The 9,489-nt window shown below is 39.0% G+C and overlaps 1 pseudogene; it reads right to left on the reverse strand.

Annotated features, from left to right (window-relative positions):
- Nucleotides 1–7,196: 7,196 nt before the first annotated feature.
- Nucleotides 7,197–7,808, reverse strand: LOC148754833 (large ribosomal subunit protein eL32 pseudogene; annotated as a pseudogene).
- Nucleotides 7,809–9,489: the final 1,681 nt, after the last annotated feature.

Consider the following 9,489-nt stretch of genomic DNA (forward strand, 5'->3'; position numbering starts at 1 on the left):
CTGATTGGTAAAGCAGTTCTGACAGCATCCTTGCCCCTCCATAACTGTGGCACCTGTTGAGGGCCCTGTCTCCATGGTTCTAACTTTTACCAGCTTCTATGAACATTATGTCCTTAAACTGGAAGTAACTTTGAAAATAACTGCCATGAAAACCAAACAATGTTATTAACTTCTAGCTGAATCTTGTTGCTTGACAAAAACTCTGAACCTGGGCCTGTTCTTCTTAGAGAGTTGTTATAACTTTCAAGTAAAAACTTTCTTCTTGATTTAATCAGAAGGATTGAAGGATAATTTAAAAGGGAATATATTTCTCAGCATGTGATTCAACATTCTATGATATGCAGACTTTGTACCATGCTGTGTACCACCGTGGTACGCAGCCCACACTGCGGCACAGTTCAAGAGTGTCTTGGCAATACCCTCTGTTCCTCCAAATCCTACTGTTCTTTGGAGTGAAGTCAAGGACCGCTTGATTCCTGGTCTTCTCAATTACCTTTCCTCACATCTGTTCATTATGCAACAAACCTAGCAACTCAGGGCAGAGTTATGTCACAGGTTCACCCTCATTCTGCACCCCATGAACATCCCCTATAGTTTCCTCAGTTGTTTTCCCCATCCCCTCATTCTCTACCTTTCTTTGACTCATTCTCTGTCCTGGGGATTACTATCTAAAGACTAGCTTGGATTCAGCTATAAAAGAAGCAACAGCAGAAGATGAAAGCTCTGGAGGAGAGGCGAGGATCATGCTCGTCCTACTTCCTTCTTGCTTAGTGAAGCAGTTCTGACAGCATCCTTGCCCCTCCATAACTGTGGTACCTGTCTAGTGCCCTGTCTCCATGCTTCTAGCTTTTACCAGCTTCTATGAACACTATTTCCTTACTTTGCTCCTTTAGGCCTAGAAGTGATAATGATGTCCTCTTGATGATGAATCAACAACAATTTAACATTCCTTGGTTGATCCCCTACCCCTGCTGACACTTCGTAATCATTTCTTATTAAAACATCTCCATTGAAATCATCTAAGTGGGGAAATTTTTGTTTCTTGCCAAATTCTAAGTGAAATAGATGGAAACTTACTTTTCATTGCATATACATTTATTTATACATGTGTTATTACCTATTAGAAAAATACAAAAAATAAAAATAGCACATCAAAGAAATAGCAATATAATGCATCAAAAGTTGTGGAACACAGCCAAAGCAGAGCCTGAAGGGAAATTTTGGGTGTTAAATGAAGGCAGTTTGAAATTTAATAATCTAAGCTTCCATCCCAAAAAGCTAGAAAAAGAAAAGCAAACGAAGCAAAAATTTTTTCAAAAGACGAAAAATAAAGACAAAAACAGAAATTAAGGAAATAGAAACAGAGGTTGAAATAAAACAGGAATAAAACCAGAAATTGGTTTGTGGGGGGGAAAAAATCAATAAAATTGATAACCCACAAGCATAGGATCAAGAAATAAAGGTCAGGAATAAAAACAAAAGTGGGAGGGGGGGGAACATAACTACAAATCCTAAATATTAAAAAAAACTTTAAGAGGGCAACATAAAAACTTTATGCCAAAAAAAACTGAGAAAATAATTTATATGGACAAATTCCTTGAGAAATACAAATACTTAAAAACTGACACAAAGGAAATAGGAAAAATAAATAGTCCTGTGTTGATTATCAATTAAAGAAGTTGAATCTGCAATTAAAAGCCTCCATTCTCCCCAACTCCCCCTTCCCCCCCCCCCCCCCAACAACAACAACAAAATCCCTGCAGGCCCAGATGGCTTTGTTGGTAACTTTTTTCAGGGAAGAATTAATACACTTTTAAGGAAGAAACAAGAAACAATTCTAAACTAGTTTTATAGGACCAGAATAACCCTGATACCAAAAACTGCCAGGGACATAATAAGAAAGGAATGTTACAGGCCATTATGTCTTAAGAGTACAGATACTAAAATCCTAAACAAAAATATTAGCAAATTGAATCCAGTCATAAATAAGAAAGATTATACATTATGACCAAGTGAAGTTTTATAAAGTTGCAAAATTGCTTTAATACCCAGAAATCAGTGTAATTCACCAAATTAACAGTAGAAAGGAGAAGTATCACAGGATCGCCTCAATACACGCAGAAAGGGTATTTGACAAAATTCAGTGGTCATACATGATAAGATGTCTTAGCAAACTAGGGCTAAAAGGGAACTTCCTTAACCTTAAAAAGAGTACCTACAAAGTACCTACAGCTAACATTAAATAAATGGTAAAATATTGAAATCCTTATACTTGAGGCCAGAAATAACACAAGGATGTCCCCTATCACCACTTCTAATAAACATTATGGTGGAGGATCTGGTAAGTGCATTGGGAAAGAAAAGAAAAATTCAAAGGTATGAAGACTGGAAATGAAGATGTGACACTTTCTATTAATAGATGGTATGATCCAATATACATAGAAATATCCAGCAATTTTGCTATTAGATTAAACCATTCAATTTTGTTAAGATGTCAGGTCTCCCTAAATTTATCCACAGGTTCAAAGCAACCCCAATCAAAATTCCACTTAATTTTTTGTGTGGAAATGTATAATATTTTTATGGAAATGTAAGTGGCCTAGTACAGCCAAGACAATCTTACAGGAAAAGCACATCGTTGAGGGGTTTACACTACCAAATTTCAAGATTTACTATAAAGCTACAGTGATTAAGAGTGTGTGATATTGGTCTGAGGATAGACAAATAAACAAAAATAAACTGTAGAGTCCAGAAATATACCTACATATATAGTTACTTCATATGCAACAAAAACACAATGGAAAAGGACAATCTTTTTAATAATGGCTTTATAGTAATTGTATATCCATATGGAAAAAATTAGCATTGCATCTTACTTCACATCAAACACAAGTTATTAATTTGGGATTGATAGTAGTAGAACCTATATGTGAAAAGTGAAATAATAAAGCTTCTTGAAGAAACATAGGAGGATATTTTCATGAACTTGGATTAAGGAGAGATTTAATAAACAAGACCCCAAAATTACTAACTATAAAAAATGAATAAATTGGGCATAATTAAAATTAAGAACTTCTGGTCATCAAAAGTCACACACCCATAAGGGAGTGAGAAAGAAAGCCATAGCATAGGAGAATATATCTGCAATGCACATATACAACAAAAGGCTTGTATCCAGATGTGTAAAGGACTCCTACACATCAATAAGGAAAGGACAAACACCTAAATAAAAAATGGGCAAAAGTCTTGAACAGATACCTCACAAAGGACGATATCCTAATAAGTAAATGAAATAGCTAATCAGCAAATGAAAAGGTGCTTAATATTGTTAATTGTTATTGTAGGGCAAATGCAAATTAAAAGCAATGAGAAAACCCATCAGAATGGATTCTACATCCATCAAAATGGCTAAATTCAGAGTCCGATGATACAAATTATTATTAAGATGTCAGGCAACCGGAATTCTCATACATTGCTGGTGAAAGTATAAATTCCTACAACTCCTAGAAAACTATTTAGCACTTTATAGTAAAGCTAAATATACAAGTATCCTATGACCTAGCAATCCTACTCTAGGTATATATACCCAAGAGATATGAAATCTGCTAGAAAACATGTACAAGAATGTTCATAGCAGCTTTTTTCATAATAACCCCAAATTGGGAATACCCAAATATCTGTCCATCAACAAAAGAATAGGACCTACTCATACAACAGAATACCATACAGTAATTTAAAAAAAATATACAAAACAATGTGAATGAATCTCACAAATACTAACTGAGCAAAAGAATACAGACACACAAAAAATATACACTGGATGATTCCATATATGTGAATCCAAGAAAAAATGGTCTACATCATTTTATAGCAATTAATCTCAAATGTACACAAAACTTGTACTTGTATAGTACATAAAGATAAAATAATCTCTGCTCTTTAACTAAATGAACATGATCAAAGGAATTAATTATACCAACCATCTAGACACAATGCCTTATAATCTGGTCACTATGTAATGGGCGAGGCTGAGTAGGAGAATGATGTTCTTAGAAATTCATAAAAAGCCAAAAAGAAAAAAAGCCCAGAGCAAACATTACATACCAGATCCCTGCGGTGGAATAATATTTTAAGATTTTAACTCCTGGACCCCCATCCCGGCCTCAGGATTTTCCCAGAGCCTTTCCTCCCACTCCAGCTCAATGAAATTTGCTTCCGGGAAGGAGTGACACAGCAAGAGGGAAAGAAGCCTTTGTATTTCTAAAAGCTTAACCCACAGTAGGGACCAGAGACAGCACAGGGCATAGCACAAACAATTCCAAAGAATATGTAATGACTCAGCCGGTTTTTACCATCCTCAAAACCAGCTTTACACAATTCCCTGGATTGATGGGAGCAGAGGACTGGAGGGAAGTATAACAAGCTGGGCTCCTGAAGTGGTCCCTTGTGCCTTGTCTTGTTGGGCTGCCTCCTGGGGGTGAAGATGGGGGGAATGAAAGAAACCCCAGCTAGGTTTTAAGGGTCCAAGGGCAGAAGGCATCTATTCTTGCTTTTGAGGCAGAACCTAGGGGTAATAAGCTTCCCCAGTTTATCCTGTACTGGGCAGGAAGGAGGAGCAATGCATGAAAATGGTTACGTGGGGTTGTCTACATTGATGGGCCTGCAGTGGCCTCATAAAATTCCCTCATGCTTCCAAGCAGAAAAGGGTGAAGCACCAGAAAGCAGACCCAAGAGTGGGGTGAGAGAAGCAAAAAGAACCATACTTGGAGAGGCCCAGAGGTTAGGACTAGGGGTGAGATAAAAATAGCACACGTGTGGACCAAGGAGGAGAGGAAATGCTGTGCATCTAAGCAGATGCCAGCCCAGTAGATGGTTATCATGATCCAGATGTCCATTTCCAAAGCTGTGACATGACATAAGCTTCCTGGAACTTAGACCCAACTTCAGAGAGAAAGAGGACCCTGAATTGACTGAGATTAAGTTCCTGCCACCAGACAGGATGAAAACTAAAATATGAATACAGTTAAAGAAAAACAGGGTAAAGGGGGTGGGGGGTGGGAGATGAGGGTAAGGGGATCAAATATATGGTGATGGAAGGAGAACTGACTCTGGGTGGTGAACACACAATGGGATTTGTAGATGATGTAATACATAATTGTACACCTGAAATCTATGTAATTTTACTAACAATTGTCACCCCAATAAATTAAAAAAAAAAGTTATGTTTCTTGCACAAGCGGGATTTGTCCTGAGGTTTGTATACCTTATGCTTTTCTGGAGTGCAAGCTTTTGGTTTTCGTGTATTTCAATTCTCCACTTATCAGACTCTCAACAGCACTACAAAACGTATCTGGAAACTGGGTTTCCCTGTGCAAAATCCCACTACTCCTTCCATCTCTAGGACACCGTGAAGCATAGAAGACGTGGAGAGGTGGCCTCACTCACTTTTAGGATATACGGCAGCAAAAAAAGTAGAAACATATAAGAATTCTTAGGTTTTTATCTTCTAAGTTCATTGAAGTGGATTCTGCGTTTCCCTGTTCAGCATTAATCATTTAGTGCCCTCTGAGAGAGATCTGCCTTTGCCAAAGAGGTTCTCCCAAGGGTTTTCTACAGCAGACTTGAGAGGCAAAGGGGAAAGTAGAGAAAGAAGGGAATCTTATTAGAGTCCTTGGGAGGAGTTTGGTGGTGGTACTGGTGGTGCTGGTGGTGTGTATGTGGGGGAACGAGGGGATTTTTGCAGACATGCAAGGTGTGAAGCAGGTGGATGGAGAGGAAAAGGTAACTTTACAAATTATTGCTATAGTCTAGCTTATAGCCTTTACTTTGTTTAAATAGTAAAAACTGCAGATATTTTGAAACTACTTGGAGATGGTTGAGATTGGATCACTATTGGAGCATAACCATATAGCAGCCAGAGTTCTTAATAGTAAGCAACAGCAAGCCATCCACTCTGGTGGATTTAAGCTGAAATGACATTTATTAAAAGGATTTGGGGTAGCTCACAGAAATTACAGGGAGCAGGAGAACTAGGTTTGGGGCTATATATTTAGAATGATCCTAGAATCTCACCACAGGTCTTTTTATAAGCTTTATCACCTGGTTCATCTCAACTCTCCCTTCCTTCACTAACTTCGGTTCCAAGTCTGGGGTGGGCATGTCTGAGATGTCAGACAAGTCCAGGTCATGCCCCTGAGATCTGGGAAAGTAGGTAATTGTCATTTTTCAGCTTCTGTGGTGGGTGGTGGGCTTTCTCTGACACACTGACCCCAAAGGAGGAGGAATTTCTCCAGACACTACAGAAGACCATAGGCTGGGAAGCCAGGAGCGTGCACTTGTCTACCACTGAGATCAACTTTCTCATAAGCCCTGACTGTAACACTAGGTTTATTTTTTACTGCATGTTAAAAATGCAGATTGCATGTGCCCTCCTCTGAGCTACTGAATCAGAATGATTCAGAATGAGATTGGGGTCTCGGAACTGTCATGTTTTAAACCAACATCCCAAGTGATTTTTATGTACCTCAGCTTTAATATACCCCCATCAATTCATAAGTACCCCTGATAATCACTCTATAAATCTGCATATATTGGAAGCATTGTTACCTTTCCACCCAGGATAACAATGTAACTTTCCTGTGGAGGTTTTCCAGTCTATGGCTTTAGAGTGTAACAAGCATTGGTTGATTCCCAATTCTACCCTGTATAGATAGCTCTGGGAGTTAAAATGTTACTTCACCTCTCTGAGCCTTACTTACTTCATCTGTAAAATGGGATGAAAGTCGTATAAACCTGTATTAGTTAAGGTAGGACAAGATATGCTGCAGTAACAAACAGCCCAAAATCTTGATGGCTTAATATAGAAAGAGTTTATTTCTTATTCCATGGTGGGTGCAGATGGATGGCTTTGCTGGACAGCTCTCTCTGAACATCTAAGCTCCTTTCATTGGGCATAACTTGGAGTCCTCTGCTTGCAGGTGTGTAGATGAAGAGAAAGCAGAAAGGACTGTGTGAGGTTGGAAAGGTGCACATAATGTCTGCCTGTATTCTGTCTGCCAGAAGTCTGTTGTATGACCAACCCGACTTCAAGGGAGGCTGGGAAATGCCACGAAACACACAGATTTGGTAGATCACCAATGGTTTCAACCACAACCTCACAGGATTGTCGTGAGGACTGAAAAAGCAACACGTATGAAGAATTTACAAGTATTATTTTTATTCCATTTTATCTAGATTTTCTTGGGTTTTGTTTCTGCTTGAAGGGAGGACAATTCCAGATGGTAGAGTTTTCATGGCTTTGTTACCACAAATAAAACATGCACATGAATTCTCTATTCATTTTCTTCCCCGTGGAGCCTGGCATTGGGATTGGTGACTCTGATGGCCAGCTGGGCTGCTCTTTCCACGATGGCTTTGTGGTTCTTGGAGGAAACGTTTTTGAGCAATCTCAGCACATCAGCAGCGTTGGCAGCTCCATGATGTGTGGATTACAGACTTCAGGAAGCCACTGGGCAGCATGTGTTTTGCTTTCTTGTTGTTCCCATCACGAGTATTGGGCATCACGATTTGGCTCTTGAATCGTTTCTACACCCTGTTGTCTATGCCTCTGGTTTTCGCCAATCACACTTAATGTTGGCATATCAGTCTTACTGCTGGGGCATGAACTTCCCGGTCTATTTTTTGACAATCTGGAGCTTCACAAGATTCTGAGGGCAATCACGATGCCAAATGGGAGATGGCTGCCATCTCTGTGGGCAGCACCCAGGAAAAGGAAGAGGAAGGTGATTTTCTTTTTCTTTTTTTTGGTATTAACTATGGATATAAAATTAATAGACATTCACTTAATACACATAAGCAAAAGAGTAAGACAAAAATCACTTATCATCTCACCACCTAGAGATAATTGCTATTAAAACATGAGCCTTTTATTTCTTTTACAAAAATAAGATTTTTTGGTGTACATTATTTCAGAAGATTTCCTTTTTCTTTTTTTTTTTCCAACATAATGATGTCGTGCAACCTGCTTGGGTGGTCATTATGTACATACACTTCCACGTCATCATTTTCAATAACTACGTGGTAGTGAGTGTTACATATGTGCTATAATATTTTTTTTTAAAACGTCACCAATTGTTGGGCAGTCTTACTACCATAATCAACACTGTGAAGAGCATTTTATGCTAAATCTTTGTGCACATTCTTTGTTATTTCATTGTTAACCTGGGTTTTTCCACTTCCTTTTGCTCTCTGTGTTGGAGCGGGGCGTGCGTAGCCCAGAACACCTGACTGGTCATACTGGTCATTTAATCAGCCATGCAGATTGGAACTGGTGGAACAGGTTCGGTTTACTGCTGTAAAACCCAGCCAACCCTGGCTTCGACTCTTAAAATTTTTCCTGTTCCCTGGAGACTATGCCCCCACCTCAAACATTCTCTGCTATACGTAGTAAGGGAACTGCCTCGCATTAGCTCATATTCTTAAGAGAATACACTATCATTTCGTCTGAGTTAAGAGGAGGCCCCGGCAGCATGGCTTATGTCGCTGTTTACACAACACGTTTTATACATGCTAGAAGGTGCCAAATGCTTTAAGTCAACAAGAGTAACTTGCACGATGCATATGGGATCAGGATATAAAATTATTTGAAGTCCTTTCCTTTGTACAATGAAACTTCTTACATTACATAAAATCTACAGATCGGCTTCCAAACAGAATTTTTAAAAATATGGCAAAAAGTTTTGTAAGAACTACCCCTCTCCTGTTGGATCTTTTCTTATGCTCACCTTTGGTTAAACAGGGCTCAGCCAGAGGTTAGTGAGACTCTGAAATGATTTTTTACAATGCCCCAGCTCCTTGGGGTGCTTATACACGATGAAGTCCCAACCCCCTAGCACATACAATTTCCTTGTCCTGTGGAGTCTGGCCCCAAACCTCCCTCTGCAGCTTTATTTCCTGCCTATCACTCCTTTCTTAGTGATCCACTGTGGCGTATAACACTATAAGTGGTTTAAATATCTGTCTCTCCCTCCCCATAATGTGTCTTTTTAACCATAAAATCCTGTCCCTCTCCTATGCCTACATGTAAGAATCTCGTAGCTGACATACAGTAGGCAATCAATAAATGTTTGTCATTAATAGTAGCCAGCATGATAAGAAGGACTAGCACTTATTATGTTCTAAGAGCTTTACATGTGTTGTCTCATTTAATCCTCACAACAGTCCATGAGCTTGGTACTCTTATTATCCCCATTTCATGGATGAGGAAACTAAGGCTCAGAGGTTAAGCAACTTGCCCAAATCTGTTTTTCTACAGCAATCAATAGATGGTAGAACTGGGATTTGAACCCAGGCAGTAAGGCTCCAAAATCCTGGTTCTTAACCTATAATAAATGAAATTCACTGTAGAATAAATCGTTTTAACCAATGTCATTGGGACAGAGACCACAGGTGGGGTAGTAGTTCAGCATTCTTAATAGGTGCACAGATTCA

Source organism: Rhinolophus sinicus, chromosome 17 (assembly GCF_057876585.1).
Source record: "Rhinolophus sinicus isolate RSI-liver-muscle chromosome 17, RSI-T2T, whole genome shotgun sequence".
NCBI lineage: Eukaryota > Metazoa > Chordata > Mammalia > Chiroptera > Rhinolophidae > Rhinolophus > Rhinolophus sinicus.